The sequence below is a fragment of the Chiloscyllium punctatum genome, chromosome 9 (assembly GCF_047496795.1).
Source record: "Chiloscyllium punctatum isolate Juve2018m chromosome 9, sChiPun1.3, whole genome shotgun sequence".
Taxonomy (NCBI): Eukaryota; Metazoa; Chordata; class Chondrichthyes; order Orectolobiformes; family Hemiscylliidae; genus Chiloscyllium; species Chiloscyllium punctatum.
The window spans coordinates 127,990,774-128,009,245 of NC_092747.1; positions in this window are offsets into that span (position 1 = coordinate 127,990,774).

The following is an 18,472-nucleotide window of genomic DNA, read 5'->3' on the forward strand; positions in this document are numbered from 1 at the left end:
CTTAAATATTTTACTAGATACAGACTGTCAATAGAGATCCAGTCAGGTGAAGGATCAAACTTCACATCCAAACTATTCAAGGAGGTTATGGATAACTTGAGAATAAAGCAATTTACATCTACTGTGTACCATCCAGAATCACAGGGAGCGGCAAAGAGATGGCATCAAACACTAAAGACCATGTTGAGGGATTATGGTCAGGATTATCCAGATGTTTGGGATAAGGGAATTCCGTTTGTACATTTTTGCGATCAGAGATGCACCAAATGAATCAACCAAATTCAGTCCATTTGAATTAATTTTTGGGCATGAAGTAAGAGGACCATTAAAACTGATTAAGGAGAAATTAATAAGTCAAAATTCAGAGACCACCCATTTGGACGATGTGTCACATTTTAGAGAATGATTAAATAGAGCTGGAGAGTTGGCCAGACAGTATTTAAAAATATCACAGCGTACAATGAAACAGGAAGTTGATAAGAAATCACAAATTCACAATTTTACAACTGGGGATAAGGTATTGGTGTTATCTCGAGTAACATGTGATTCAAGGTTTAGTGGACCGTATCAAATTGAGAGGAAATTGAGTGATGTGAACTACTTGATAAGGACTCCAGACAGGAAGAAATCTCACAGAGTGGGTCATGTGAATATGCTCAAAAGGTATTTTGATCGGGAAGGAAAGCAAGAGGAGAAGGTGTTAATGATTACAGTACAGAAGGAAGGACCACATTCAGAGGATTCTGAATTGGACATTCCTCAAATCAAATTGTACATTGAGGAAGTTGTCAAAAATTGGGATAAATTATGGAGTTACCTTCCACAAGAAAATCAAAATGACCTGAAAAAGTTATTGCTATCACATGGGGAGATATGAGGAAATAAACTGACCTAATTGTGCATGATATAGATATAGGAGATGCTGTTCCGATTAGCAACATCGTTATAGGCACAACCCTCGAAAGTTGGTGCAGGTTCAGAAGGAGATAGAATGCATGCTCCAAGATGGCAAAATCAAAGTGAATCACAGTGACTGGAGCTCACCCATAGTCATGGTGCCAAAGCCAGATGGTACCCAACGGTTTTATGTGGACTATCACAAAGTCAACGCTGTTACAAAGACTGATGCATATCCAATTCCGTAGTTGGAGGATCCTATCTGAATTGCTGTGCAATTTTCAGTCACTTTAAACACCATTTCAAGCAATGAAAAACATCATAATATCAGGAATTGAATTTATGAGAAATTATGAGAAGTTAAGGAAGTTTGAGTTTAAGTCATGCAAAAATGGAGAATTGTAATCTAATTGAAGCTTTCCAAGTGATGAAAAGGCTGAGTAAAATGATCGATGGAAATGAGGTTCTTTCAGCCGAAGACTTCAAATAACATAGAAAACATGCTACAAGTTAAAACAGTTAACAGTCTTTGAGAGGGAAGTAGAGTGGCTTTTGTCTGAAGCTGATAACACATTTTATTTGCAAAGTAGATTTACAGTCTGTCTACTCACAGCCAACTTCATCTCCTCCACCTGATTCGTTCATAAGGACAAAAGGGTAACTAGGGAGAGAATAGGGCCCCTCAAAGATCAGCAAGGTGGCCTTTGTATGGAACCATAGGGGACGGGGGGATACTAAACAAGTATTTTACATCAGTGTTTACTGTGGAGAAGAACATGGAAGATATAAAATGTGGGGAACTCGATGACATTTTGGAAAATGTCCATATTATAGAGGAGGAAGTGCTGGATGGGTCTTGAAATGCATTAAAAGTGGATAAATCCCCAGGACCTGATCAGGTGTACCTTAGAATTCTGTGGAAAGCTAGCGAAGTGATTGCTGGGCCTCTTGCTGAGATATTTGTATCATCGATAGTCACAAGTGAGGTGCCAAAAACCTGGAGGTTGGCAAATGTGGTGCCACTGTTTAAGAAGGGTGGAAAGAATAAGCCAGGGAACTATAGACCAGTGAGCCTGACGTCAGTAATAGGCAAGTTGTTGGAGGGAATCCTGAGGGACAGGATGTACATGTATTTGAAAAGACAAGGACTGATTAGGGATCGTCAACATGGCTTTGTGCGTGGGAAATCATGTCTCACAAACTTGATTGAGTTTTTTGAAGAAGTAACAAAGAGGATTGGTGAGGGCAGAGCAGTAGATGTGATCTATATGGACTTCAGTAAGGCGTTCGACAAGGTTCCCCATGGGAACCTGGTTAGCAAGGTTAGATCTCATGGAATACAGGGAGAACTAGCCATTTGGATACAGAACTGACTCAAAGGTAGAAGACAGAGGGTGGTGGTGGAGGGTTGTTTTTCTGACTGGAAGCCTGTGACCAGTGGAGTGCCACAAAGATTAGTGCTGGGTCCACGACTTCTCTTCATTTGTAAAAATGATTAGGATGCGAGCATAAGAAGTATAGTTATTATGTTTGTAGATGACACCAAAATTGGAGGTATAGTGGACAGCGAAAAAGGTTACCTCAGATTACAACAAGATCTTGATCAGATGGGCCAATAGGTTGAGGAGTGGCAAGTGGAGTTTAATTTAGATAAATGTGAGGTGTTGCATTTAGGAAAAGCAAATCTTAGCATAACTTATACACTTAATGGAAAGGTCATAAAGATTTTCGTTGATCAAAGAGACCTTGGATTGCAGGTTCACAGCTCCTTGAAAGTAGAGTCGCAGGTAGATAGGATAGTGAAGAAGGCGTTTGGTATGCTTTCCTTTACTGGTCAGAGTATTGAGTACAGGAGTTGGGAGGTCATGTTGCAACTGTACAGGACATTGGTTAGGCCACTGTTGGAATATTGCATGCAAATTGTGGTCTCCTTCCTACCAGAAAGATGTTGTGAAACTTGAAATGGTTCAGAAAAGATTTACAAGGATGTTGCCAGGGTTGGAGGATTGAGCTATAGGGAGAGGCTGAACAGGCTGGGACTGTTTTCCCAGGAGCGCTGGAGGCTGAGGGGTGACCTTATAGAGGTTTATGAAATCATGAGGGGTATGGATGGGGTAAATAGACAAACTCTCTTCCCTGGGGTGGGAGAGTCCAGAACTAGAGGCAATAGGTTTAGGATGAGATGGGAAAGATATAAAGTGTTGTTGATCAAGGAGACCTTGGATTCCAGGTTCATAGCTCCTTGAATGTAGAGTCGCAGGTGGATAGGATAGTGAAGAAGGAATTTGGTATGCTTTCCTTTATTGGCCAGAGGCAGCATGATGGCTCGGTGGTTAGCACTGCTGCCTCACAGCTCCAGGGACACAGGTTTGATTCTAGCCTTGGGCAACTATCTGTGTGGAGTTTGCACGTGCTCCCCATGTCTGCGTGGGTTTCCTCCGGGTGCTCCAGTTTCTTCCCACAGTCCAAAAGATGTGTAAGTCAGGTGAATTGGCCATGCTAAATTGCCCATAGTGTTAGGTGCATTAGTCAGAGGAAAATGGGTTTGGGTGGGTTACTCTTCAGAAGGTCAGTATGGTCTTGTTGAGCTGAAGTACCTGTTTCCACATGTAGAGGAATCTAATTTAATCATAAAAGAGACCTAAGGGGTAACTTTTTCACACAGAGGGTGGTACTTGTATGGACTGAGCTGCCAGAGGAAGTGGTGGAGGCTGGTACAATTACAACATATAAAAGGCATCTGGAAGGGTATATTGATAGGAAGGGTTTGGAGGGATATGGGCCGGGTGCTGGCAGGTGAGACTAGATTGGTTTGGGATATCTGGTCAGCATGGACGGGTTGGACCGAAGGGTCTGTTTCCATGCTATGCATCTCTATGACCTGAGGTCATAAGGAATTATTCAGATTTGAGATTCCCTGTGGCCTTCAACTTTTCTCTTGTTTTGTCTCTCCCAGAATATTATATCCTTTTTTTAGTGAGGGTTGGAAAGTGCCTAGTCATGATGATCCAGGCATTGTAACTGTGGGGTAGACTTGTCAGAAAAGCTAGTGTTTTCACACTATCATATGAATGGGTTTGTAAATATGTTCAACCATGTCATTATAGATCTGGTAAAAGACAAGTGTACAAAATGAGACTTAGAAAAAAGGTTGACGTGGTCTTGTACCATAACACATTTTTATGTTTCTAAGGTACAATAAAATTAATTTTTTTTAAGATTAGATTACTTACAGTGTGAAAACAGACCCTTCAGCTCAACAAGTCCACACCGACCTGCAACCCACCCCCCTACATTTACCCCTTACCTAACACTACGGGCAATTTAACTTGGCCAATTCACCTAACCGGCACATTTTTGGACTGTGGAAGGAAACCCATGCAGACACAGGGAGAACGTACAAACTCCACACAGTCAGTCACCTGAGGCGGGAATTGAACCCAGGTCTCTGGTGCTGTGAGGCAGCAGTGCTAACCACTGTGCTACTGTGCCACCCTAAACTTTAAAGTTGTATTTTTTGTAAAGTAACAAGTATAAGTTGAAATTTAATGTAATTGTTTCACAATAATATTTTTACCCTATAAATAACTCTAAGAATAAATATACCATTCTTCTATCCATTGCTAAGTGCCAAAATGACATATCCTCAATTGTGCCAGTAGAATTATGCTACTGCGAATCAAAGAATGAGCATGTTTCCATGTAAAAAAAATGCACATGACAAATAACCAAATGCTATAACCTAGGTCACATATTTCATGTAAATGAAGGCAGGGCACATTATATATAACGGTGCCACAAGGGAGAGATAATTTCAGGAACTCTTCAAATGCCGCTATCACTACTCACAATCACATTATAACTAATTTCTTATTTTTACTTGAAGCATAACATAAATACTACCATGTGGAAAGAAAATAGGCATCTCTTATTCCAAAGAACAGTGAAACTTTTCCATGCAGATTTTGAAAGAGATTCCAGTATAACTGACCATAATTGATTATTTCCTGCTCCTCGGATGCTACCTGATCTGTTGTGCTTTTCCAGTAACACACTCTCAACCATAATTGATTATTGTTGAGTAATCTTAAAGCATACATGAAATACCAACAAGAAATTTCATATGGAGTAAGATCAAAAAGGAACAAAGACCTATCTATTTCTCAAGTTCAAGAAGCATTTTTTCAATTTCCTGGATTTGCAAAGGTTATATGGACCATAAGACTATGGGTACAACTGGAGTGTCCGAAATACAATATGGACCTTGGAACAATAGTGGTAACTGTGGACTATTGAATCTTAACTGGAATTATTTGATTGTTTTACCTGAAATCTTCCATGGACTAAAATTACTGATGAATGGTAGAGCCTTAAGGAGTGCAGTGGGACAGAGGCACCTTGGAGTTCAGGTTCATGGTTCTCTGAAAGTGGAGTCCCAGGTAGACAGGGCAGTGCAGAAGGCTTTTGGTACACTGGCCTTCGTCAGTCAGGGCATTGAGTATAGAAGTTAAGAAGTTATGTTGCAGTTGTACAGGACGTTGGTGAGACCACACTTGGAGTATTGTGTTCAGTTTTGGTCACCTTGCTATAGGAAGGATGTTGTTTAACTGGAAAGAGTACAGAAGCTAGGACTTTTTTCTTTAGAGCATTGGAGACATAAACCTGAATTGTTGCGGTGTACAGCTGATAACAGATCAAAAAAAGCTTGAGGAAATTCATGCAGAGTGAATAAAGCCATCTACCCTGAAATTATAACTTGTTTCTAAAGACATTGAAACCAGACAACTGGTTCAGCACCAATAACTTTACATCTCCTGTTTAATTCGCATCTGTATGAAAATTTCACAGTTTGGGAGATGAAAGGTTTTCCTGCCAGTTAGTCAGCTTGGAAAGACAATGGAAATGGCTCCAGAATACACACTGGACAACATTTCAGCAACTGCTTTAGAGCAGTAATGCTGAGGGAGGAAAGAAAAATTTGCGACAAGAGGTAGAACTCTCTCTCACACTCACTCTATCTTTCTCTTCCTATATTTCTCTCTCACACATTCACTCTATCTTTCTCTTCCTGTATTTCTCTCTTTCCGCAAAACAGTGGCTGCCAAAAAAAAAACCGACTTGAGAAAGGAAACATTCATCCAGAAAGATCACCCAGAATGTGAAGAGCTATAAATTCTGCTGCTACTGCAGAACCAACTCAACAAGTCATCAACTGTGGTAATTAGCTCCTTCAATTTCTTGGGTATCGCTTTTTAATTGAGCTGTGACAGCGATGTGCTAAAATGAAATAAAAATATTTCTTGTATTAACTGAGAAAGGGTTAAAAAGGGGGGAGGTATTTTTTGCTTCCTCACCAGATGATAAAAGATGGTATTTTAGACAGGTGGTTGGTTGACACTGCATCAAAAATCCTGATGTAGTGACTGACAAAGTTGGATGACTGTTGAATGAGTACAATGTAAAATTGATTCTTATATGCTGCAATATTCACTCTAATGCGTTAGAAAATATAGCTTTTAACAGTGATGATTTTCAAAAATATGAAAATTCGATTTGTATTTTTGGACAAGTGTTGTAATTGAGGTAAGCATTTGCTGATTATGGTAAATTTGTTTCTAAATGATTCCTAAATGCAGTGTTTAATTGCTGTAAATGAAAAGAACCTGCCAGAAAGATTAACAGACACCAGAATGTATCTGCAAATCTTCCCGTGTTTACATGCCAATGCCAATGGAAAGACTTCTGTTTGCTTCAGGTCAGTAGGCAGCCTATTACAGAATTTTGCAATCTCAAGTCAACTTGCAACATTAGGTTGGAGCTGACAATAGTTGGCAAGATCACTCCTATGCTCAATTATGCTTCTTCTGTTGTGTTTCTGACTCACACTGAAATATCAGCTAATGCGCTGCCAACACATGCAGCAAACCAGGGACTGATGGATTGATCACTGAGGTCAGCATGGCTATCTCCATTTCAATCAAATATCCTGACACAGTTGTCTAATTTTTGAAAAATGCAAATTATTAACAATTAAGATCTGGAACAATGTCTAACAAAAGCCAAATAATATATCACATGTGTCACTTAAACCTGAGAGCAGCCATCTCCCAAAATCAGCTATTCCTGGCTGGTTAGGAAGTGACTTTGCTTATGCTTGAATAATCTGTTGTGTGAAGCCATTTGAATATTTGAGTGTGGTGATTATATATTTCACCATTGTTGCACATCGTACATTTCCATACACACAATGAAAAAGCTTTGTGAGAATCTTTTTAAAAATCACTCGTGGGACATAGGCATCATTGGTTGGGTCAGCATTCATTGCCTGTCCTGAGTTATCCTTAAGGGGATGACGGTGATGAGCTGAAATTGATGTATGAGAGCATTCAATATGGGATTGGTTCATGTTTTTTCTATGTTCTATGTTCTATGTTCTATGTATAATGGGAAAGAAAAACAAACCTGGTGAACAAGATGCAGATTGATGATAGGGTGCCATTTAATATTTTTACCCAAGATGCAAAATCTCAGTAATACTAAAGGGTGATTCATTGGAGATAAATAAGTTGTATTTATTTGAGCAAAATCCTGCAGATACTGGAAATCTGAACAAACACAGAAAATGTCTGAAGAAACTCAGCAGGTCTGGCTGTATTTATGGAGAGAGATAAAAATCACACAACACCAGGTTATAGCTTTATTGGGAAGTATTAGCTTTCAGAGTGTTACCCCTTCATCTGATAGCTGTGGAGCAGGAACATAAGACACAGAATTAAAAGCAAAAGATCACAGTGTCATGCAATTAAAATCATATATTGAACAATCCTAGATTACTGTTATGTCTTTTATCTTTTTGAATGGATTGCAGGGTTCATGTCACACTACAGGAGACCCCATTGCACTATACACGCACACACACACACACGTTCACGCAGACCCTCTCTCATACAAACATTCTCTCTCAGGTAATTGACAGAGTGTAACCATAAGAATATTGTAAAGGTAAGTGCTAGGGTCTTGGCTGCATGTTCTTGATCAGGAAACCTCTGCCTCTGCAGTACTGAGGGTGAGCCATTGTCAGAGTGAGAGATAAAAGATGAGCCGAGGGGGGAGTTCCTGAGCACCCATCGTCCTTGCTGCAGCTTTACAATGAGAATGACCAAGGTAGCCTGACCTGCAGCATTGAAGGGCAGAAACAGCCTATAAGTGGATCAGGGATGTGCCATGAGGTTTCTGAGACACTGGCACATGTCAGATACATTTGGCTGGAGCTCACACAACATGCTAGACAAGTTGGAGGTTGTTCAGACCAAATGGTGAACGGAGTCTGCCAGGAATACATTCTAGTTACTTTGTTGATCCTTCTCAAAATTGAACTTGTTTGATGAGTTTGGTAAGATGGGAGGCTGAATATTAATGAGACGAGTCATGGCATTAACATCCCACCCAGACGCTGGCAGTTTAATAAGTGTTAATCTGTGCCTTTTGGAATCTCCTCATGCTGCTTGTGAAAAGCATAAAATATGGAGCAAGATAATTGGGATAGGTGTCCTGAGACTGCTCATAAAATTCTACTACAAAGCTCACCATAGCTGACACTCCCATCAGATGTTCACCAGAAATTCAGTACGTAGCTATCGGAAACAGTTGGGAAGACAAATGACATGTTTGCCTTTCTTGAAAGGAGGTTAAAGTACCGAAATAAAAAGGCCATTCTGTAGGACAATAGAGAAATCTCACTTGGTGATTTTAATCTTCTTGTCTGTGTCTCTTCCTTCTAATAGGCCTTATTTCATTATCAAGGGCAGTTAGAGAGGGAGCAACAAAAAATGGTCTTTGCCAGAGACACTCACATCCCGGAAATGAACTGCACTTGAGCAATTCTTTATTTTCATGTATTCTGTAGATAGATCAAAGGTTGATAGATGCTCAGAATAATTATTCAGAAGAACTTACCCTGGAAAATAATTCTTTGTAATAGTTCTTCATGACCTAGCATTAACTTCTACTGTAAATGAAATGTGCCCTTTGTCTTTGAGTCAGTGGCATTTGACAAGGAAAATGACCTATGTTTTGATAATAACCAAAGTACTTCAGTTGAGTTAAACACAAAAACAGAATTGCTCAGTTCTGAAGAAGGGTCACTGGACCTGAAACATTAACTCTGATTTCTCTCCTCAGGTGCTGCCAGACCTGCTAAGATTTTCCAGCAAGTCCTGCTTTTGTTTCTGATTTCCAGAATCTGCAGTTCTTTAGTTTTTCACAAGAGATTGAGTAGCAGCTATTCCTCACAATTGTCTTTTATGGCAATCGGTTATACCACATATCCGTAAAATCTTACAGATTTTCACATAGCACCTTTTAAGGTTTCTGTTTTTCTTTATGAATCCTTACAAAACAAGAACTGTTGTTTATTTAAAATGCATGCTCTTAAACAGCGTCACAACTTACTTTATCTCACTTTCAAAGTCAAAACCTTTAGGTCACAATGACCATATGACAGATTGTCACCAGGAAGACTTAATTTTCTTGTTCATGAAAAATAGCGTTGGCATTATACTGCGAGCAATTTATCTACTGAAGTATAACAAGTGCAATCTTTCTTTGAGCAACTGAGAAAGTAACAATTAAGTGATAAATATAGCCCTCGAGAAAGCAGGGCACAGATATGTGTTCTTTTCATGTAAATTACCTGCTTGAAGCTTGAAGCCGTCAGTTAGCAAACACAGTACCAAAACCAGCATTAGGGTTTCGTGATGACTTAAAATGCACACATAAAAGAAGATCCCATAGCCATGGTGAAGATTAGCTTTTCACCTGTTGATGTGATTGCTGATTATGAATAGTGAAATGTGCTGCACAACAGAAAATTCCACGTGCAGTGGTATTTGCTTTAATGATAAAATGACTACAAATTAAACATTGGGACTGAGTTGTGTTTTTACGGCCCATTTGTGGGGGGAGCCTCTTCGTGCATTTGAAACTAGAAAGTCTCAGCATTTGTCACAGGCCAGTGTATTGACATCTAATTTTCAGATGACTTAGAATGAGCAGAGATGCAATTCTGGCCTCCTTCCTATCAGAAAGATGTTGTTAAACTTGAAAAAGTTCAGAAAAGATTTACAAGGACTTTGCCAGGGTTGGAGGATTTGAGCTACAGGGAAAGGCTGAACAGGCTGGGGCTGTTTTCCCTGGAGCATCGGAGGCTGAGGGGTGACCTTGTAGAGGTTTACAAAATTATGAGGGGCATGGATAGGATAAATAGACAAAGTCTTTTCCCTGGGGTGGGGGAGTCCAGATCTAGAGGGGCATAGGTTTAGAGTGAGAGGGGAAAGATATAAAAGAGACCTAAGGGGCAACTGTTTCATGCAGAGGGTGGTACGTGTATGGAATGAGTTGCTAGAGGATGTGGTGGAGGCTGGTACAATTGCAACATTTAAGAGGCATTTGGATGGGTAGATGAATAGGAAGGGTTTGGAGGGATATGGGCCGGGTGCTGGCAGGTGGGACTAGATTGGGTTGGGATATCTGGTCGGCATAGACGGGTTGGACCAAAGGGTCTGTTTCCATGCTGTACATCTCTATGACTCTATGACTCTATTCACAGCAGTCTATTTCAGTAGAAGTATGTGAAGGAGCCAAGCAAGGATCAGAGTTGAAGCTGAAGGACAGGACATTAGAAACAGCCAGAAGCTGCAGAAATGGAGGTATAACATCATTGTGCTTCAACAATACAAGTTTGGACATGTCTCTGTGGTGTGTAATGACCTGCACAGAGATTCTGTTCCCTATGGGTGACAGGAAGAAACATTTGTATCTAAAACTTTGTAGATTTGGCTGTAAGTGACTGAACAGAGCAGGAGAATGGGACAATGAGAGCTAACCAAGATAGTAAAAGTGAGTGACATGACCCACTCCACTGTACCCTGATGTGTATTTTCTAACAACCTCCCGCACTCTGCACTCTCAATACTCTCATATACGTCCTCTTCATGATGAGAGATTTTGCAGGTTCACACATTCTTTTATATTAAAGCAACTCCACACACTCCCATCGGTCTTGCTCCCAGTAACATTCACCATTGTCTAAAGGCAATGCTATAATCAGCCCTCACAGTGACTCTCCACAAACATTGTCCTTCCAACTTTTGAAAGCATTTTCTTTCTCATGCCTCTCTCTTTTCTTTACACACAAGTGAAGAGAGTATGAAACACCAAGGAGATGTAGAGAATAAGTGATGGCCTTTCAAGCACAAGAATATAAGCAATAAGAGAAAGAATATACCATATTCTTTCAACTCCAACATTCAATACTTTCATAACAGATCTGATTTTGACTACAACTAATTGTCCCACCCATAACCTTTGACTTCCCAAGTAATTTAAAAATCTATTTGGTCTTGAATATTCCAGGGTACCTTTCTCAGCTCTCTGAGGCAAAGAATTCTAAAGATTGATTAGATTACTTACAGTGTGGAAACAGGCCCACCTACACATTTTTGGACTGTGGGAGGAAACCCACACAGACATGAGGAGAATGTGCAAACTCCACACAGAGAGTCACCTGAGGCGGGAATTGAACCCAGGTCTCTGGTGCTGTGAGGCAGCAGTGCTAACCACTGTGCCACTGTGCCGCCCACTAATTGAGATCCTCAATTGAAGAAATTCCACTTCATCCTCAGTTTTAATAGGGCATTTTAATGCTGATACAATGCTCCCTAGTTCCTGAATTGCCCACGAGGTGAAATGTTCTCTCAGTATCCACCCTGTCAAGTCCCCCCAGAAATTTAACTGTTTGATTAAGGTATTTTGTCTTTTTACAAAAACCTGAATGGATGTCGGCCCAATCTGCTCAACTTTCCAACACAAGACAATAACTATATCCCAGGAATCAAGTTCATCAAACTTCTCTGGACTCCTCCAATGCAGGTATATTTTGTCTTGATTACGAGAGTAAAGCTGTACTCAGAGCTCTGGATGAGGTCTCACCATCACCCTGTACAGTTTAGCAGCACCTAAAGCATTCTCTAAACCCGCTGTCATGAAGGCCAGCATTATATTTCATTTCCAATTTCCTGTTGTACCTACTTGCTAGTCTTTTGTGATTTATGGAGATACAGCCTTCCTCTCTGCTCTCCTTATTTAAACATGTTTCTCTGCAACTCTTCCAGTCAAAGGGGTGCCTTAATATTTTTTCCACATTATATTACTTCTGCAATATTTTTGCACTAGCATTTAACGTCTTTATGACCTTCCAAAACCCTGTAGATGTTGGACAAGAGAGTCTTAAGGAGTCAGAGCAGGAACGTGAGCTAAAGCCAATGGGATAGCAGCATCCAGAGTAATAGAAAAAGGAAGAAAACTAATTAGTAATTACGCAAGGATAATACTTAGGTGTTGAACACAATGTGACATTTTTGATTTATGATTAAGCACAATAGCATTTTACTGTTTAATTGTCTCGCTTTGCTTTTTTTTGACTGTTGTCTACCAAGTGGCCTCCTGACTTGGGAAGAATGGTAGGAAAAAGGTTAAAGATGAGCAATGTGAGGACGTTGAATTGTTGACTGTGCAAACATTTTGTATTGTGGGATAGGGGTGTCTACTGGATGCTGGATGTCTATTCTGCTTTACTTTAAGTGAAAATGTGACTGAATCTTTAGGTTATTTCGCATCTTTGACAGCTATGACAGTGGCTACAGGCTTCCCCACATCACAATTCTGCTCCTGTGAAAATACATACCACTGACACCCATTCGGAATCTCCAGATTTGTTGCTTCAAAATGATATGAGAAAAAAAGAGAAATGCTGGTCTCCTTTCTTTGAACCCTCTCATCAGACAGTAACAACAACTTTTTAAAAATGACTTTAGCATGTAGCTATCACACCAGCTGAAATACTTAACAACATCAAAACTAAGAAGCCGATTAATTGCATGGCCTTTTTGATCAAATTAAATAATCACATGACACCAGGTTATAGTCCAATAGGTTTATTTGAACACAAGCTTTTGAAGCCTCACTCCTTCTTCAGGTGCTAGTGAGAGAGGAAGACTGCAGACACAGAATTTATATGGAGTAGATGAAAGGGTCATACAACTGATGTGAAGGAATTGAACACAATCAAGACGGCTGTTAAATCTTTAATCAGTTAGAATGGAGGTGCAAGTTTTGATTGATTAAAATGCAAGTCACTGACCCATGATAACTTAAGGTTTTATCAGAATAAAAGAGGTTACCTCTCAGGTCAGACAATGTATTTTAGGTGTGAGGTCTTGTTGAGAGTCTGTCTGTCTTAACCTGGAGCCAGACTGGTTTACTTCCAAAGTAGGAATTTATAAAATGTATAACATTTTTAAAGTTTATAAAATGCCACGTTGACTGACATTGCTCAGTCTGCCTATAAATTCTGCGCTTGTGTGTTTCCCTCCACTTCACCTGAGAAAGGAGCAGCACTCCAAAAGCTTGTGATATCAAATAAACCTGTTTGACTATGACCTGGCATCGGGTGACTTCTGAGTTTGTCTACCGCAGTCCAATACTGACACTTCTACATCATCACTAGTAAGTACAGATAAGTGTTCTAGTCCAATGGTTCCCAGCCTTTTCAAAGCACACAGATTGCATAACCATGTGGATTTCCCTTCACTTTGGGTCTGTGGTGATGTATGTCAGGTGACACTGCCTTCAATGGTAGGCACTACAGCTCCAGAGGAAGCATACATGCAAACATTTTGTGCCACACCTTTGACCTTGTCATGGCACATCAATTGAAAAAGCACTTTTATAATCTTCCAGGCTATCCCCAGATTCCACTGCACCCAGATTCCACTGTACCCAAATCTCACAGCACCCAGATCCCACTGTACCCAGATCCCCCTGCACCCAGATCCCACTGCACCTAGATCCCATGCACCTGGCTGTCACCTTGCTGTTGTGTGAATACAATGGACAAATGTCCTTTAAAAGGCAATGGTTCTGCCAGTTGTGGAGATTTTGTGACTTGACTTTCCCACCTCCTCCATCAAATGTTCTGCTCATTAACATTAAAAGCCACAAACCTTTCTGGTATTTCTGGTATTTCTGCTTAACCATTTTTTAGCCCACCAAGTATTTTGACTGTCTCCTCTTTCATTATATCTATGGCAGTATCCTTCTTTTTGGTAAAGTCAAATGTTCATTTAACACATGAACTATATCCTCTGCGTCTGTGCACCTCATCAGCCCTGTCCCTTCTTTAAATACACTTATGTTCATTCCATAAAAGATTTCTGACAGCTGAAAGCTCTTCTCAGTCTTTTCCTTCTTACTTTCCATATTTAGCCTTGTCCTCACCTCAACCCTTCAACCATATGTCTTTAACTCTTAATCCTGTAATCTCTCCTTTTGCCTGCAACTACCCTTCCTTGAGCGCTCCAACCCCCAAAAACACAGTAACCATGGATTTCAGGAACATATGACAATTCTAAAGAATAGATGTTGGAGAATCTGTCACATGATCATCCGAATGTGATTGTACAATATGTTGAACAGGAGATTTTGACAGTGGTATAACTGACGAGACTATTATGCGCAGACTAGCTCTTTTCCAACATCATAAGGCTTTTGCAAATTCTTGTTCTCTGTGAAAGATGACAGCAATTTTAATATACAGATCTTTAAAATATTGCTCACTGAAAAAAAGAGATTTTTGAGAAGTTTGCCATCAACAAAACTCGAGGCTGATAATACTCTGTCAATGACAAATGAAATATTGAATTTTTATTTAATGGAGGGGAGCGATTCTTTTTATGGATTAGTTCAATGCAGTAAATTTTGTACCATGAGTTAATTTTCTTTTAAATCAAATATGTCACTTGCAGTCACTTGTTAATAACCATTCCTTCAAAACTGGATGCATAGACGGAATCGTTGTGGATCAGTACGTGTAGAATCCTTCCATCTGTTAGCTTTGAATGTTTGGAGTGCTCAGCAGCATGTTACAGAATGCCTCAGGGATGGAGGAGAAAGGCACACAGGGTTGTAAATGTGATACCATAAGTGTTGTTAGAGGAAAGTCCTCCTGTAACTGTGGACAGAGGTCAGGGTCGGGGGGAAATATATCTCAGCCTCTTGTTTCTTTCTCCAGCCTGACCTCTTGTATCACGTCAAGATGGTAGTGGATCTCCAGCACGATACCAATATCCAAGCACTCCCTTTCTTCTGTTGATTCATATAAGGTATCCAAAGAATTTGTGCCACACAGCTCTTATACATTTTGGGTGAAACCCTCAGACATTGTCCAAAAACTTAATGTCCGATAAAATCTTCTAATTTGTCCTCAAGGTCCTCTTTAGGATTCAGCAGCTAAGGCCACAGATATTCCTCTTAATTATACTTGAAATCATCAATATTGTATTTATTCCCAAACTGTTCCCATTGTTAGGAAATTGTAGCCAACAAATTCCCCCTTTTATTTTAGTTAATAAGCCACCCAGGGCAGCTCACACCTTTAATGCATTATCTGGGTTGAAATGCCACCAATTGTTAAAGTTCATTTGAGAATGTAGCATTTAAATGTTCTGCAATTTACATATGAAAGAACTGAAACTAAAATGTTTATTCTAAAAGATTAGAGACTTAAACAATCCACGTTTTTTCAATATATAATTTCAGTTACAACACACTGTAAACTTTTGCTATAAACTCTGTGTCTTATGATCTTATACTCCACAACCAACTAATGAAGGAGCAGCGCTCCGAAAGCTAGTGCTTCCAAATTAACCTGTTGGATTATAACCTGGTGTTGTGTGATTTTTAACTTTGTCCACTCATTCTTCTAATGCAAGCTTTGTTTATCAGTCTGGTGTCTTGTGCTAAACACAAGTTAAATTGTCATTTCAGCTAAAGACCCCTAAAGCCTTCAATAAACATTCTACCAATTTCTTTTCAGAAAACATGGTCAGGAAGTTTCAAATAGTAGGGTTTTTGGTACCACCACCTTCAGATTTACTGGGGGAATGTTTTGCAACCGAAGCTGCCTTGTGATGGTTCCCTGGAGACAGAGGTTCCACAACATATTCAGGAGGAAGTCACAACTCAGAGAGCTGCTGCTCCATCTGATTAGCTGCTGGGTTTCTAGCTGCTCAGGTGCCAGAAGCCACAAGGACCATGACCAGGACGGCAAGCAATCCCAGAGTGTGAGCCCAACTCTTTAGAATAGGGATGGGGAGTGAAGCTTGGGAGGTGAGCAGACAGAGGGCATGAGGTCATCGATGAAGAGGCCAGAGGAAGAGGGAGCACCCACAGTGGCAAATTTTCAACATTGACAGGGGCCTGTTGATGTAGGCATCCATACTCAGCCCAGAACCTGAGCAGGGTGACACCTTCTTGCTGTTAACTCTTCTCACCTACCTCAAAGTTAGTTCAGGTAAGAAAGGATATTTAAGTGGGCATTTATGGGTCACTTGTAGGCCTCAAGTGGTACAGACATAGACTTGTTGGACATGCCCATTGCATCATAAAATTATGGACAGGTTGCATTAGGCTGGAAGGTGGTGGAAGATCACCCAAGGAATTTTACACCATCGCCTCCAGAGAGGGGCTATAAAACTCAGCTCCACATTTCCTAGTCATTGAAAATCAATGTGTTGTGATGTAAAATGTGTGCTTTATTTACATTTTAACATAGTTTATTTTGAGTGAGGATTTTTGAACTGCCATGCAGGTTTGGTCTGTCTCTAAGAAAGTGTTTAATGATTAACTTGTAGATATTTCTGGGGCAGTAATGATTTCTTGTAAAGGACAGCATGAGAGGGAGACTTCCTGGAAAAAGAATAGGGTTGTGTTTTCATTAGGTGAGTCTTGTGAGTTGATAATAAAAGGAGTTGTGCATTAGACTTCGGTTTGAAGGAGCTGGTATTGTATTGTTTTGGCTTAGCATAGAGTAATCTTTTGTTTTTAGTTTGCAAAAGTGATGGGTGAAGCTGGGTCTAAAAAACAGTTTCTGCTGAAGAAAGGCGATAGGTTGGAACTGTAAAAAAAAACTAATGTCATTGTAAGGGGTCTAGATTGGACATTCCAGGTAAGAAGAGCTTGGATATTCTCAGTTAAAAATCACACAACACCAGGTTATGGTCCAACAGGTTTAATTTCATCAGGTGACTATCACCTGATGAAGGAGCGTCGCTCCGAAAGCTAGTGCTTCCAATTAAACCTGTTGGACTATAACCTGGTGTTGTGTGATTTTTAACTTTGTACACCCCAGTCCAACACCGGCATCTCCAAATCATGGTTACTTAAACTGAGAATATTTAAACTCAGTGATGTGAAACTCCCCAGGCAAGAGGCTATCATATTCCCAAATCTGGGAACTGAAGCATCCATTGAGTTAAACATTACAGATTAGATTAGATTACTTACAGAGTGGAAACAGGCCCTTCGGCCCAACAAGTCCACACCAACCCGTCGAAGCGCAACCCACCCAGACTCATTACCCTAGGTTTACCCTTTCACCCAACACTACACGCAATTTAGCATGGCCAATTCACCTAACCTGCACATTTTTTGGCCTGTGGGAGGAAACCGGAGCACCCGGAGGAAACCCATGCAGACACGGGGAGAATGTGCAAACTCCACACAGACAGTCACCTGAGGTGGGAATTGTACCCGGGCCTCTGGTGCTGTGAGGCAGCAGTGCTAACCACTGTGCCACCGTGGTAGAGAAAGGAATCCATTCTGCTGTGAGCAGGATTGGTAGGATTATACTTTATACTTTGAAATCTATAAACTTGTGCTATATGTGAATAGTCTGGTTGAATCTATTTTATCATAATTTCTTTTTGAAATAAACTTCTATTTATTTTTAAAATTAAATCTGCAGCATTGTTTCATTGATAAACTACCTCACTGAAACCGAGGAAAGAAAATATGATCTATCAAGCCAGATTTCAGTCTGAGATCCGACTACTCCAGCAATAATATCATTTGGGATTATAACAATGTTCTTACATTTTTTTCCTGCTCTATTCTATTTGAACATTTGCACCTGTAGTTTTATTGTCTTTTAACAGAGCATTGCTGATTACTTCAGTCTAAAGCATTAATTATTGGAACTATAAACATCAATTTGGATGCAGATGGGAAAGGTCCTTTGTAGTTTTAAAAGAAAGAATAAAGCGTACATCAAATTAATATTAAATGAATCACATTCATCGAATTCTGGGGTAATTTAAAATTTACTTTCAAGTAATTACAGAATTGTGAGTTTCCTTGTGTCCTTGGTGCCAACCTATGAAACAATTTGAAGCAAACGGTGCTCATCAAACACATCAGACTCTACTCCTCTCTTTATAGACGTGGACTCATATAACATGCGGTTCCAGCATTTTCAACTTTATTGAAGGTTTCTAGTATTTTCATTTTTCCTTTAATGATAATAAATGACAGAAAAACAAAATTAAAAACATCTTGTACTCATCACTTCCATTTTACATCATTTTAACATCCCAATCTTTCTAACCATGTTTCTGTCAACAGCACCATTGAGAAGTATGGCCATAGCTTCCATGTGCATGCTGCTCACATTAAGCTTGAA